Source organism: Podarcis filfolensis (genome assembly GCF_964270895.1).
Source record: "Podarcis filfolensis genome assembly, chromosome: Z".
NCBI classification, from domain to species: Eukaryota; Metazoa; Chordata; class Lepidosauria; order Squamata; family Lacertidae; genus Podarcis; species Podarcis filfolensis.
The window spans coordinates 48,063,564-48,078,024 of NC_139617.1; the positions used below are offsets into that span (position 1 = coordinate 48,063,564).

Sequence of the window (14,461 nt, forward strand, 5' to 3'; positions counted from 1 at the left end):
ATAAAAATGTGGTAGCTCTGTGTCAAACGGGCACAAGCGTTATCTACATGGGGATTCTTTTGTATGTAAAAAGCAAACTGTGTGTTTGTTTGTGTGTGTGGTTTCTGTCAGGTTCGGCGACTGCCTTTTCTTTGGTAGGCTGCTGTGTATGATTACAGTATTTACTTGGCATGCAAAATTTAACTGACCTGGCCAGCTTGGCAAGGAAGCTCTTTTACTGTTTGCAGATTATTATTGCACAGGCTGCTCCACAGCTCTCCTCCTCCTCCTCCTCCTCCTCCCAGCATTCCTTGAAGCAAACAGCACAAGATTCATGTGTGTGTTGCTGCCTTCACAGGTGCTCACTTGAGGCTCATAGGCAACGACTTGCCTAAAATCAGCTTGTGGACGGTGGCAAGGATAGCAATGCTGTTCAGAGAATTGCAGACGATTTGCATGCATTATCTTCGTAGGCTTAGCTGGACCCAGGCCAATAACCTGCTTGTATTGTCAGCCTTAGTCCTGAGTCATATGAAGTCATAGTAGAGAGTGTCTCTGAGCCTCTGCAGAGTGTACATTGTTGTGGCAAGTGTCAGCTGCATGCATGCATGGCAGACTAGCAGTAAGTGTTTCCCAGGGTCACGACTTGCTGGCATAGCAGGGGGTTGGACTTAATCAATGTTTCTTAACCCTGGGTCCTATAACCCTTGACCACTAGTCCTGCTAGCTAGGGACGATGGGAGTTGTAGTCCAACAGCAGCTGGGGACCCAAGTTTGAGAAACACTGGACTAAATAATCCTCTGGGTCAGTTCTGTGGTTTTGTGAATATATAAACCTGCAAACTCCATTCAGAAGCTAAATTTATTGAGCTCAATACTTTTCGTATTCCAGAAATAAGAAGCTGAGGGATGGGTGACCCAGGCTATGGGTGGAGTTGTGTACACTCTGCTTTAAAAATAGTTTAATAATCTGCAGCCTGGCAGTCCATCTTCCAAGACAGGTGAGCAAAATAAGCTTCTGTTGGCCCAGGCCAGTGGTCCATTGAGTTCAGCACCCTGTTCTCACACTGGCCAAGCAGATGCCCATTATGGGAAACCAGGGAGCAGAGAAAAAGCACAATAGAAACATTCTCCCCTCCTGTGGTTTCCAGCAACTGCTATTCAGAACTTATTGTTTGTTAAGATCGCATCAGGGTTCTGGCAACTGGGAAGATTCAGATGGCATCAGAAGAGAACATGTTATGTCCTTCAGGTATGTTGAAGATCTGGATGTGTAAAATATCTGATACTGATTGAAGCACTGAGTCCAGACTAAGGGAGAATATCAGGATGACAGTTCCACAGATTGAGTAGTTGAGGAATGAACTATTGCATGATTGCTGATTATGTCCAACCAAGAGGGGCACTTTAGGATGAACGTAATCTTAACCAGAGAAGACTTGGGTTAATGATCATCTGATAAATGGATTTTTTAAAAAATCAAATGATTTCTGACCCTTCCAATATAGCTTATTTGGCATTGGGGATGGAATGGGCTGACTGAATTTTCAAACCAGCAATGTATGCCTACTTTTCTCCCCTATTGGCAGAAGAGCTGTGCTACTTTAAATGGCTTAAATAAAAGTGGTTTTTTTTTTACAAAAGAAGAAGAAGAAGCATTGCTTCCTCTGACTGTCAGAGCAGAGCAAACATGGCTAGTAGCCATCCATCGCCTTCCCCCACCCCCATGAATTGTCTCAGTCCCCTTTTTAAAACAATCCAAGTTGGTAGCCCCCACTGCCTCCTGCTGGAGGGAATTCCACAGTTGGACTTTGCACTGTGTGAAAAAGGACTTTCTCTTATCTGTCCTTCCAGCATTCAGCTCCATCGGATGCCCACCAGTTCTAGTGTTACGAAAGAGACAGGGAAACTTCTCTCTTTGCGCTTTCCCCATGCTGTGCTTCATTTTATAAACTCCAATCATGTCTACTGTTACTCACCTTTCCTCTAAAGTAAAAGGTCCTAACCTGCAACCTTTCCTCATATGGGAATCGCTCCATCTCCTCGATCATCTTTGGCTGCCCTTTTCTGAAACCTTTCCAGCTCCAGCATATCCTTTTTGACCCCATGACGTGCACAAGCGAGGCAGATTTATATGTTCCTTGTTGTAAGCTGCTTGTTCTGTGGCGTCTGAGATTCCACCATGCTCTGCCCACACACCTAAGCATCGGCTCCTGTTTGTGGTTTCCAACATTAGAGCGTTGGTCAAGGGGTTGAAACGCCCACTTTCCAATCCTTGCTCTGTTCTGAAGCTCAGGGAACACCAGGCCATTCAGTCACTCTTAGCCTAACTCTACCTTGCAGAAGAGTTGCACAAATAATTTTGAGGGTGCCGCTGCTGAGGGGGAACCATGCATACTGCCCTGGCCTCCTCTGGGGAAACAGGACAGGTTAAAAAAACGTTTTTCATGGAAATATACCTTTGCAGCAATAATGGGTGCAGATTTGATGACTTCAGTGTGATACAGTGGTACCTCGGGATGCGAACGGGATCCGCTCCAGAGCCCCGTTCGCATCCCGAACAGAACACAAGACGCGACAGCACGTGCACAGGTTGCGTTTTGCCGCTTCCGCGCATGCGCGTGACATCATTTTGACTGTTTGCACATGCGCGAGCGGCGAAACCCGGAAGTAACGTGCTCTGTTACTTCCGGGTCACCGCAGAGCGCAACCCAAAAGTGCTCAACCTGAAGTGCTCAACCTGAAGTGTATTTATCCCGAGGTATGACTGTATAATAATAATAATAATAATAATAATAATAATAATAATAATAATAATATTTTATTTATACCCCGCCCTCCCCAGCCAAGGCCGGGCTCAGAGCGGCTTACAAGCAATAATAAAAACAAGATGAATGATTACAACTTAAAAACAAAAATAAAATACAACATTAAAATAATGGAACATTAAAATATTAAAATGTAGCCTCATCGCAGGAGGAGAAGGAAAAGAAAAAAGAAAGAGAGGGAGGGAGGGAATCAAATTGGCTCCAAGCCAAAGGCCAGGCGGAACAACTCTGTCTTACAGGCCCTGCGGAAAGAAATCAGATCCTGCAGGGCCCTGGTCTCATGAGACAGGGCGCTCCACCAGGTCGGAGCCAGTGTTGAAAAGGCCCTGGCTCTGGTTGAGGCCAATCTAACTTCCTTAGGGCCTGGGACCACTAGGGTGTTGTTATTTATGGTATGCTCCGTGGGGCATACCAGGAGAGGCGGTCCCGTAGGTACGAGGGTCCTAGGCCGTGAAGGGCTTTAAAGGTCAAAAGCAGCACCTTAAATCTGACCCTGTACTCCACCGGGAGCCAGTGCAGCTTAGGAGCAGAAGTGCTGCTCCCCCACCCAAAAACCCCCAATCCTTGCATTGCACAAACATAAAGCTTTGCTGTGTTTTTATTTCCCCAGGCCATGATTTTGTTTTTTAAATAAAGAGGGTCGTGGAGTACCTTTTTTAGTGGCCTTGCCAGAACTTAGGCCCCAGTGTGAGATTTTGAGCCGAGCTGCAGCTTGTGGGTGGCAAGTGGGGGGGGGGGGTTGGAGAATACAGATGCCCTCTGCTGAGGTTATGAAGGGGGAAAGAGCTGGACCCAGAGACATGGGCTGCTGCCAAGAGATTTACGGCAAACAACGGGGGGTTGGGGTGGGGAGCAGACGCCAAGGTAATAAAGCAAATGACTTCAGCAGTAGCCTTTAAAAAGAGGATTGCCTCATCGCCCAAGTGAGAATGGCAAGATTCACCTGCCAATAACTCTTTTGGCGGGGCTACGTCACTTGGGCATTGGGGTTGTCTGGGGGCTGCTGGCAAAAGGCTGGAGGCTTGTGGATGAAGTGGAACCCACCCACCCATATTTTGAGGGGTCAGCACTTTTACAGGCTTCGCCATAACTCCGCCTCCCGTTGATTCAAGATCCCCCTGCAGAAATAGGCTGCCTTTTGTTGCTCTAACCAGGGCTGTGTGTAAAGCGCCAGTGCAGTGGGTGCTGAGTTGTCAGTGGCTGAGCATCAGACTAGGGCTTGGGAAACCAGGATTCGAACCCCAGACTGGGTGACCTTGAGGGCCAGTCACTGCCTCTCAGCCTAATGCACCTTGCAGGGTTGTTGTGGGAGGAGAAGGAGAAGCATGCACACTACCTTGAGCTCCTTGGAGAAAATGTTGGTGCATAAATGCAGTCAATCAATCAATCAATCAATCAATACTGTGGTCGACCAGCCAGAGACTTTGTACTACAACTCCCCTGTACCTGGTCTCTGTAGCAGGGCTGTGGCTTGGAAGTGGAGCACTCAGGCTTTTAATCCATGCTCTAAATATCTTGCCCTTCTCCTTCTCCTCACCCCTTTTAAAAAGTGAGGACCTCTCCACGCACACACCTGGTTCTCATTCACCAAGAGGCCAAATTCTGTACGTTGATGTGAATTTCTGTCATGGGCTCAATCCACAAGTCCTCTTTAAGTGCCTAGCAACATTCCTGTAGTGCAGGCTCTTGGCAGGGGTAATGGCGGTTTTGCCTAAAACTCAGGGAAGGCTGAAGCAGAACTTTGACTCTTCTTACATTCCTTAAAATGAGGAAGGATTTCATGTAGGGCTTCCCTGGCTCTTGATCCTGAGGCTGCAGCTGGTGCAGAATGCTGCAGCGCAGTTGCTGGCAGGAGCAAGGCCTCCTCAGCATCTAATACCTGCGCTCAGAGATCTGCACTGGTTTCTGACCTGCTTCCGGGCCAGGTTCAAGGGGTATTGCTGTTAGCGTATAAAGTCCTGAATAACTTGGGACCAGTTTACCTACGAGATCGCCTTGCCCCACATGTGCCCCCTCAAGCACTTCAGTCGGCAGAAGAAATCCATCCTTGAGAATACAGGTGAAACTCGAAAAATTAGAATATCGTGGAAAAGTTCCTTTATTTCAGCAATTCAACTTAAAAGGTGAAACTAATATATGAGATCGACTCATGACATGCAAAGCGAGATATGTCAAGCCTTGATTTGTTATCATTGCGATGATCATGGCGTACAGCTGATGAAAACCCCAAATTGACCATCTCAGAAAATTAGAATATTCAAGGAAATCAGCAAAACAAGGATTGCAAATCGAGCAAGATTGGACCTCGGAGAAGTAGAAGCTTTGCATGTCATGAGTCAGTCTCATATATTAGTTTCACCTTTTCAGTTGAATTTCTGAAAGAAATGAACTTTTCCGTGGTATTCTAATTTTTCGAGTTTCACCTGTAGTATCACAGAATTGTAGAGTTTGAAGGGACCCTGAGGATCATTTAGTCCAACCCCCTGCAATGCAATTGTCATCTATGGGGATCAAACCTGTGACCTTAGCGTTATCAGCACCATGCAGTGCTGCATCTTCCACTCTTTGGAACTCCCAGCCTTTGACACCAGGCAGACACTTTTGCTGTCCTCTTCTTAGCACCTGCTAACTGGAATTTTTGTTCAGACGAGCCAACTTAGATATTTAGAAAGCTGCTGTGAGCTTTAATCTGTTTCTCGTCGATTGATTGATTGAATTTATTTATATACCGCCCTATACAGTGGTACCTCGGGTTAAGTACTTAATTTGTTCCAGAGGTCCGTTCTTAACCTGAAACTGTTCTTAACCTGAAGCACCACTTTAGCTAATGGGGCCTCCTGCTGCCGCCGTGCCGCCGGAGCCCAATTTCTGTTCTTATCCTGAAACAAAGTTCTTAACCTGAAGCACTATTTCTGGGTTAGTGGAGTGTGTAACCTGAAGCATGTGTAACCTGAAGCGTATGTAACCCGAGGTACAATGGTACCCGGATGTCTCACATATGTTTTGAAATATGGCAACCCTAGTAGTGTCATCACTAATGGAACTGGGAAAACGCTGTGAAAGGATGGAACTGTTGTTGATTCTTTGATTTGTTTGTGGTATCTGTTTTGTAAACCGCTTTGAGGTGATGGTGGTTTTTGTATGAAACAAAGCAAATAAATAAAATGAAAGGATATATCATAAGGATGGGTGACCCAGGTGCTGGTTGGGAGCCTGGGCAGAAGGCCCAGGGGGGAACGGACATCTGGAAGGTTTTGTGGGGCCCTGGCAGATGTCAGCAGAGAACACAGGTGATGGCATCAGAAAGGTGCCCCCTACAGGGCTCCGGCCCGTGGCAAGCAACCTGGCACCGCTGGTGAGGGCGGGCACGGAAAGCACCCCGTGAGCATGGCCAAGATTGGTGATTAATTTGTCACGGACTCCTTTCCACGCTTTTCCTGACAGAACTCATAAATCCTCATCTACTCTGCTCCTGAGCTCCAGCAAGCAAGGCAGATTGGAGGAGGCAGTTGGCGGGCTGCGCACACTCGCGCTCATTACTGCTTCTGTTACCCGTGTCTGCCTTTTCTCCCCTCCCTCCTGGCACACCCAACATTTGGGGGGGGGGACAGGGGACAGTACGCCTTCTAAGCCAGGGCAAGATCAGCAGTGAGAAAGAGAGAGAGAGAGAGAGAGAGAGAGAGAGAGAGAGAGAGAACACTAAACCTGTTGCACCCAGCATTGGTACCTCCTCAAAATAACTCAACACTTCAGTATGGCAATACCTGAACTTTGGAACTCCCTGCCTATAGGTATTCGGCAGGTGGCTCCACTGTACTCTCTTTGGCAACTGCTATAAACATTTTTATTCAGGCAAGCCTCCTCAGATGTTTAGGGCGCTGCAGCCAGTTTAATCAGTCTTTGGTCTGATAATCTGATGGTTCTATATGGTTTTCGTAAACTGCTCTGAGGTTTGTTTGTTGCTTTACAATCAAGCAGCATATAAATGTTGTGAAATAAACAAGAGGCATGTCAAGACCTTGCTCTGTTCTGTTCTTCAGGCAGAGCCCTACCTGAGACCCTTGAGAGCTGCTGCCAGTCAGAGCGAGAGGCAGTCCTGACCTAGACAGGCCAGCGTTTTGACTCGGAATAAGGTGTGGTGTGCATAAAGGCCATATATTTAAGGCAGGTTCACCTCCCCCCTCCCCGAGTCCTGACAGTTGTAGTTTGCTAAGGGTGCTGAGAACCTGCCCCTATTCCCCTCCCAGAATTGTAGCCCTGGGAAGAGAATATTGGGTGGATGTTAACAACTCCATGTAAAATTTAATTTTATGTAATAAAATTAAAGCAGATGGGAGCACAAAATGGCCATTCTAGGTCATTTGGGCTGTTAATAATATGGTCCTGATACATTTTTTTAAAATCCCCATTCTATAACTAAGGCACACGTGATGCTAATTTACAGAGAGGCTTAGTAAGGGCAGCCGCCCAGACAGACTTTTACTGAGATGGCTTCAGTCCTGAGCCTAGAGCCTAACACCCTTTGTGGGTCCAGCATTTGTGGGGCAGCAAGATGAAGAAGGTGCAAATACTTAAATAATCAGCAGTCAGAAAAATATACATAGCTATATCTATATCTATATCTATATCTGTATCTATATATCGCACATTGCCAGCCCAAGGTAAAAGCAGTCTATATGAGCCGCAAGAATTTTAAATTCCAGCCATAGTCCTTTCCTGCCCATGATTTTTCATTCCTGCGCTGCAAAGCAGACTTGTTATCTCCAGCGACAAAGTCCACATTTGAAGGGCCGAGGGCAGCAGAGATAAAAGCTTTTCCAAAGGATGCTGAGGAATGCACGGTTCCTGGACTTTGGCCTATGACTTAAGAGGATCTGGCCGAGGCGTTTTGCTGCAGATCCCATGGGTCACCCTCCCACTTCTTAGCGCAGGGCCCAATCCTCCCACGAAGTTCTCTACGACCCTGGTCGATCCCAGGTGGCTGTGGGAAGTTCCCACAGAAGTGGTAGAAGCCCCTTCCCTACAGGGTTACCCCCTCTTGTTTCTGACATAATTCCTGTGCCCGTTAACAGATTAAGTGATGCCACACAGAAATTCATCAGGGAAGTCCCTCTCCCTCCCCCATTCCGCCAGCTTGGCGCAGGAAACTCACCAGGTATGACCTTGGAGTCATTGACTCTCTCAGCGCACCTTACCTCGCAGGGTTGTTGTGGGGGTTAAATGAGGAGGTGGGATACAAATGATATAAATATAAATACATAAATAAATGGTACCACTTAGAAAAGGGGTCAGCAAACGTTTTCAGCACTTTCCCTCAGACCTTGGGGGGGGGCAAACTATATATTTTTTTTGGGGGGGGTGATGAATGAATTCCTATGCCCCACAAATAACCCAGAGACGCATTTTAAATAAAAGGACACATTCTACTCATATAAAAACCCTCAGGCCGGATTTAGAAGGCGATTGGGCCGGATCTGGCCCCCGGGCCATAGTTTGCCTACCCATGACTTAGAACATATGAAGAGGGGCACCATTCAGTCTCCCGACTCTTCTGTGCTGGGCCCCAAATTGCCAGATTGCCTGACTCTCCTAGTTTTCCTTTTTAAAAAGCTTATTTTAAAAAGTACAAAACTTTGTTCACAGGGCACCTGGAGTGTCGCACGCCACCTTGATTTTGCTACCCCCTTGCAGATCTGCGCCCAGAGTGCTTTTGAGTTCTTAGCAATGCTCCTTCGTGGATATTCAGGGAGACCTGTCTATCCTGCGTTGGTTTTAGTTGGGAGCAGCAGCCCTCCAGGGTTCCCAGTCCATCTCACCATCTCCTGCCTGATCCTTAAAAAGGAAAACAACAAGGGGGAGCTGCCAGGCTTGAATCTGTCCCCTTCTGCACTCGGAGCATGCACTCTTTGCCGTGCTGGAGGTGGGAGCCCTCCTGCCTGTCCCTTTAAAAGCCCCTGCCTGCTGCAGAACGAGTTAATAATATTGGCTTTGTCTGCGAACTGGCTGAGGATTCTTCCCTGTAGACTGCGTGCTGGAACAGTTTCCTGAGGCCGCAGGAGCTGGGCTGGGGCCAAGAGCCAGCATGCTGAGCCCGGCTGCTCACACCATACAAGGAGGTCTGATGAGGAGAGGAGGCTTACTTCCTGCTGATGGGTTGGTGGGTGAGGGCTGGAGGAGATGAGATACCAGCCTTTCTTCCCGCCTCCACTGTCTGCTCCTCACCTGCAAAAACAGAAAACGGAAAATTCTGGAAGAGACCGGGAAGCGAAACTCACCATGGTAAGTAAGATCATGTAAGCTTTGCTGCCCGGAGTTTGTGTTGCTCAGAGAACAAAACCATTCCAGGGTGGCTCATAGTGCATGCTTTCACCATCGCCTCCTTCCGCCTGCAGGCCCAGAGAAAATTCCTCTCGTTCTTCTGGAGCTGCAATCTGGCACTCCAGTTTACACCCCTCCTTCCAACGGTGGTTTTAGAAGGGAAAAAGATCCCCAAACAACCAAACTGTGTCTCAAAAACAGGATGCTCTTTTTATAGCCGGCCTGGTTGTGTTTCACGCAAAGGGTGTTTTCCCCCGCCTTCCTCCTGAGGACTCAAATCTGTGCAATTTATGGAGAGGAGGGGAAATGTTGCATTTTGCCACTTTCTTCTTTTTTTTGCAAGCGCAGGCACAGTGTTTCCCATTTCCTCGTCCACAGTGTATTTCGGTGCCTGGGGCTGCATTTACCCAGACTGCTATGTGCCACCAGAGATGCCTCAGGTGATCGTGGGAAGTTCTCACAGACGGAATGAAAGCCCTGAAGGGCAAAAGAAACAGCAGCATCATTGACAATTTCATTTCCCAGAAGGTGGAAGAAGCAACACGGGGACCATCTATATTGGACCTGGTCCTCACCGATAGGGAGAAACTGATTGGCGAAGTGGAAGTACTGGGAAACTTGGGAGGAAGTGATCATGTCCTCTTGGGTTTCATGATACAGAGGCAAGGGAAAGTTGAGTGTAGTTGGACACACACTCTGGACTTTAAGAAGGCCAAGTTTGAAAAACTGAAGGAGTTACTGGGTGAGATCCCATGGTCAGAAATACTCAAAGAGAAGGGAGACCAAGATGGATAGGAGTTTCTAAACAGAGAAATATTGATATAGTTTAGTTGGTTCGAGCATGGTGCTGATAACACCACAGTATTCCAGGCGTGGTCTGACCAAGGCAGAATAGAGTTGGACTATGACTTCCCTTGATCTGAACACTCTTCTTCCTTGGCGATCCTTCGTAGCCAAGTAAGATTGTCTTCCATGGTCTAAATAGTGAGTCTGTAAGTGACTGTGGAGGCCAATTCTGGATCCACACTTCCTTCCACAGTGGGGACATAGGTTTCTGGAGTGGGAGTTGATCATGGGTGAGGGTTTGCCAAGTGTGCCTTCCTCTTAGCACGTTTCTCCCTTGCGTCCTGAGTTCAAGTGTCTTCAAAGCCCATAACACCGTTGGTAAAGGCTGTTCTCCAACTGGAGCACTCACAGGCCAGTGTTTCCCAGTTGTCAGTGTTTATACTACATTTTCTTAGATTTGCCTTGAGAGAGTCTTTAAACCTCTTTTGTGACCACCAGCATTACGCTTTCCATTTTTAAGTTCGGAATAGAGTAGTTGCTTTGGAAGACCATAATCAGACATCCACACAACATGACCAATCCAATGAAGTTGATGTTGAATAATAATTGCTTCAACACTGGTGATCTTTGCTTCTTCCAGTACGCTGGTACTGTGGTCTACTAAGACCCCTAGATGCTTTTCACATATATACTACTGGCAATTCAGTAGTATAATATATATTACTGGATTGCTAATATTATAATCTTCAAATATCTGAAGGGCTGTCACATGGAAGATGGAGCAAGCTGCTGCTCTACAGCGCAGAACCCAAACCATTGGACCCAAATGACAAGAAATGAGACTCTTGGCTAAACATTAGGAATAACTTTCTGAGGGTCAGAGCTGTTTGACAGTGAAGTTGTTTCCCTTGGGAGGTGGTAGACTCTCCTTCCTTGGAGGTTGTTAAGCAGGGGTTGGCTGGTCACCTGCCAGGAATGCTATAGCTATGCTTCCTGCCTTGCAGGGGGTTGGACTAGATGACCCTTGCAGGTTCCTTTCCAACTCTGTAGTTCTGTGATTCTATTCAGAGCATGGAACTCAGGAGCTGGAATTATTCTGGATTTAGTGGCCATGTGTGACCTTCCACATATCCCTGAAGGAATCTGACATTGAGCATTCAGGGGGTCCAGAGTGAATAGTTGAGGGGGGAGGTTTAGACCAGGCCTAGGCAAACTCCGACCCTCCAGATGTTTGGGACTACAATTCTTATCATCCCTAGCTAACAGGACCAGTGGTCAGGGATGATGGGAATTGTAGTCCCAAACATCTGGAGGGCCAAGTTTGCCTATGCCTGGTTTAGACTCAGAATATCACCCCTCTGATGATTTGGCCCATTTGAGTTACCCTTCCATACTGGTGTCCTTGAGGTGTTTCCTACCTCCAAGAAAAGTCACTTAACAAGGAATCCTCATGTTTGCCTTAGCTGAGTCCTAGGTGTGTTTACTCAAGGAATTATATTGAATTCTTGAGACTGACACACCCTGGCGAGTGTGGCTGTTCTGAGGCACTTTTTGCCATTGGGGTGTGGGAAGACTGGAGTTCTCATAATCAGGTCTGAATAACCCTTAATTGCACTTTTGTGTTTGCAGGTAGGCTTCAAACCTTTCTCTCCCTCTGCCCCCGCCCCCACAATAATCATTATTTGCATTAATTACTTGATGGCTGATCTCTGCCTCCATGGTTGGAGTCAGTGGTGCTTCTCAGTCCCTGTTCCCAGAAGCCACAGGAGTGGGGTGAGCAATGCTCTTGTGCCCAGGACCCGCTTGTGGGTTTCCCATAGCGGGCATCTGGCTGGCCACTGTGAGAACAGAATGAGATCTTTCTACCCAAAGCATCATCCATCACATTGGCCAGGACTTCCCAGTACTCCACCTGACCAGATAAGGGCATTGGTGGCAATTACCGAAATCTTACAGATAGTTCCTCTTTCTGGGCTCTTTGTGTGTGCTCAGAGCTGTTGTCATTTTTGCTGTTGCTTCCTGCGTTCAGGGCCAAGACAGGGCTAAGATTACCCCTTTCTCCCCAGTATCGCATGTGAAGCACCACACTAGGGTGGTGTTGTTTTTTCGGTGTGGTGCTTTCTACTTGCTTCTGCCACAAGTACACCAAATTCCCTTTTCAGCAGTCCTCATTGCTCTGAAAACGTCAAACGCTCAAGTCGATTGCCTGACTTTTTCTCTCTCTCTTGCCCTCCCTCCCACCTCTCGTCTTCTCCTTTTTAAAAAAATCCATGGCTAAAGCTGTTTGCATTAATTATTTCCAGCCTCCCAGATATGTTCCTTTTTGCAGTCCGAGGAAATAATTGGGGCAGATGTTAGCTGAGAGCTGCCTTTCCCATGCTTGGGAAGGAAAGGAGGAGGGAGAGAGAAAAAAGGAAAGCTTGCGTTGGAATTAGATATTTGCAAACAACTGTCATATCTAGGTCACTTGGATATGGTGCGGCAGAGTGGAGGGGCGGGGGGGGGGGATAAAATCCTTGGAAGAAAGACATTATGGGTGGGTATTTTTTTCAAATTTTCTGCAGATCTACAGCCATTTGGGGCTGTCAGGTTGGAGGGTGAAGGGAGTGGGGTTGTGCGACAGCCGTTTCCGCCCCCCCCCCAACCCACCAGCACACTTGTCTCCTTGCCTGTCTCACCACTGGTTCCATTGTCAATAATGAATCAGCCTCCGAGGAAGATTAAAATGAACGGGAGCTGCAATCTCTGTTTTAGGGGTTTTGTGTTTTCTGAGTGCCCTGGGACACAGCAGGAGGTAGGTATCCCTTTGGCTTTAGAGGAGAATTTATTATTATTATTGGTAGTAGTAGTAGTAGTAGTAGAATGTATGTATTCATCCCCTACCACCAGGAGAGTCACTTGCACCAATGTTAATACATTGAGCATACAGACGGCTCAACAGCAGCAACATAGAATGTTAGAATTGTAGAGTTTGAAGGGATCCCAATGGTCATCTATTCCAACCCCCTGTAAATGCAGGAATCGTTTTGCTCGTTGTGGGGCTCAAACCCACAACCTTGAGATTAAGAGTCTCATACTCTACCGACTGAGCTATTCCAGGGTTGCAGTTATCCTTGTTGCTGTTATTGCCGTTAATTTATTAATTGCCTTCTAAACCACAGTCTCAATGTGATTTACACATAAAATAGTTTTAAACCAGGAAATATGTGGTAAAGACCCATTTCTCCATGAAAACCTGATGGGACAAAAATCTGTCCCACTTCTTCTAGTGAGTGCAGATAGTGGGCACCTGCAGTATCTCAAACAGGAATGCCATTCCACAGGACAGGGGCAGCCACACTAAAAGCCCTGCTCCAAGCTACTGCGGAGTTGGCTCCTGAGGTCTTTGGAGCTTGCAGGAGAGACTCTCCCACAGACCACAGCCATTCACTGGGTGCATAAAGGGATAAGGCTCTCTCTCAAGCAACCTGAGTTGTTTAGGGCCTTGTATGTTAGTAACAGGGGACACGGGTGGCGCTGTGGTCTAAACCACTGAGCCTCTTGGGCTTTCCGATCAGAAGGTTGGCGGTTCGAATCCCCGCGACGGGGTGAGCTCCCGTTGCTCGGTCCCTGCTCCTGCCAACCTAGCAGTTTGAAAGCACGTCAAAGTGCAAGTAGATAAATAGGTACTGCTCCAGTGGGAAGGTAAACGGCATTTTCATGCACTGCGCTGGTTCGCCAGAAGTGGCTTAGTCATGCTGGTCACATGACCCGGAAGCTGTACGCTGGCTCCCTCGGCCAATAAAGCAAGATGAGCTCCGCAACCCCAGAGTCGGCCACGATTGGACCAAGCAGTCAGGGGTCCCTTTACCTTTACCTTTTATGTTAGTAACAACACCTTGAACTTGGCCCGGTAGCAAATTGGCAGCCATTGCAAGTCCTGTAAGCAAGGGGTTTTGCCCCTTACCAGCTTTTGCCCCTGGCCCTGCCCACAGCTGCCATGTGGCCCTCAAGAGATTGATGGAATTGGACCCTCTGACTGCAAACGTTTCCTCTCTTTCTAATCTGCAACCCCCTTGGGATGTTTCTTGAGTCACAGCCCCTCTGCATGCTTCTGCAGTGGAGCTCCTCACGCCACGAATAGCAGGCCCCTGCAGCTTTCCTACCTAGCCCACCAGCCCCTCTTTGGTGCCTTAATTAGTCACTGAACAGAGGAAGGAAGGAAGGAAGGAAGGCTACCTTCAGGGGTTGGACTAGATGACCCTCGGAGGTCCCTTCCAACTCTACAATTCTGTGATTGTATTAATACACTATGTATGCTGGAGCCTCTAGACATTTGGGACTTCCTAGGAAATAATCTGGTCGGGGCTGCTGCACGTTCCCCTCGCTCCCCACCCCTCTTTCTTTTCCCATCTGGGCTTTCCCCATCTCTTGCTCTCCCATTTTTTGCAACAGGTTAGGAGTGTGGGGGATGAAGCCAGCTTCTGCAAAATGATTCATTAATGATGAATTAAATTCTCGTTTACAAAACCGTAATCCTGCTTGATCATTTTTGTTCAGCCCTCACCTTT

General features: G+C 47.5%; 1 protein-coding gene across 16 annotated transcripts in view; it reads left to right on the forward strand.

The window, feature by feature from the left end:
• DAB2IP (DAB2 interacting protein) overlaps positions 1-14,461 on the forward strand; it is a 317,250-nt gene that overhangs the window by 212,375 nt on the left and 90,414 nt on the right. The window contains exon 1 of one of the 16 annotated variants that reach the window (XM_083597208.1): positions 8,902-9,086. The exons of the other annotated variants lie outside the window; for them this stretch is intronic. The gene's annotated coding sequence lies outside the window, so the exon portion shown is untranslated. Of the gene's footprint in view, positions 1-8,901; positions 9,087-14,461 lie in introns of those variants that run through there. 16 annotated transcript variants of the gene reach the window in all.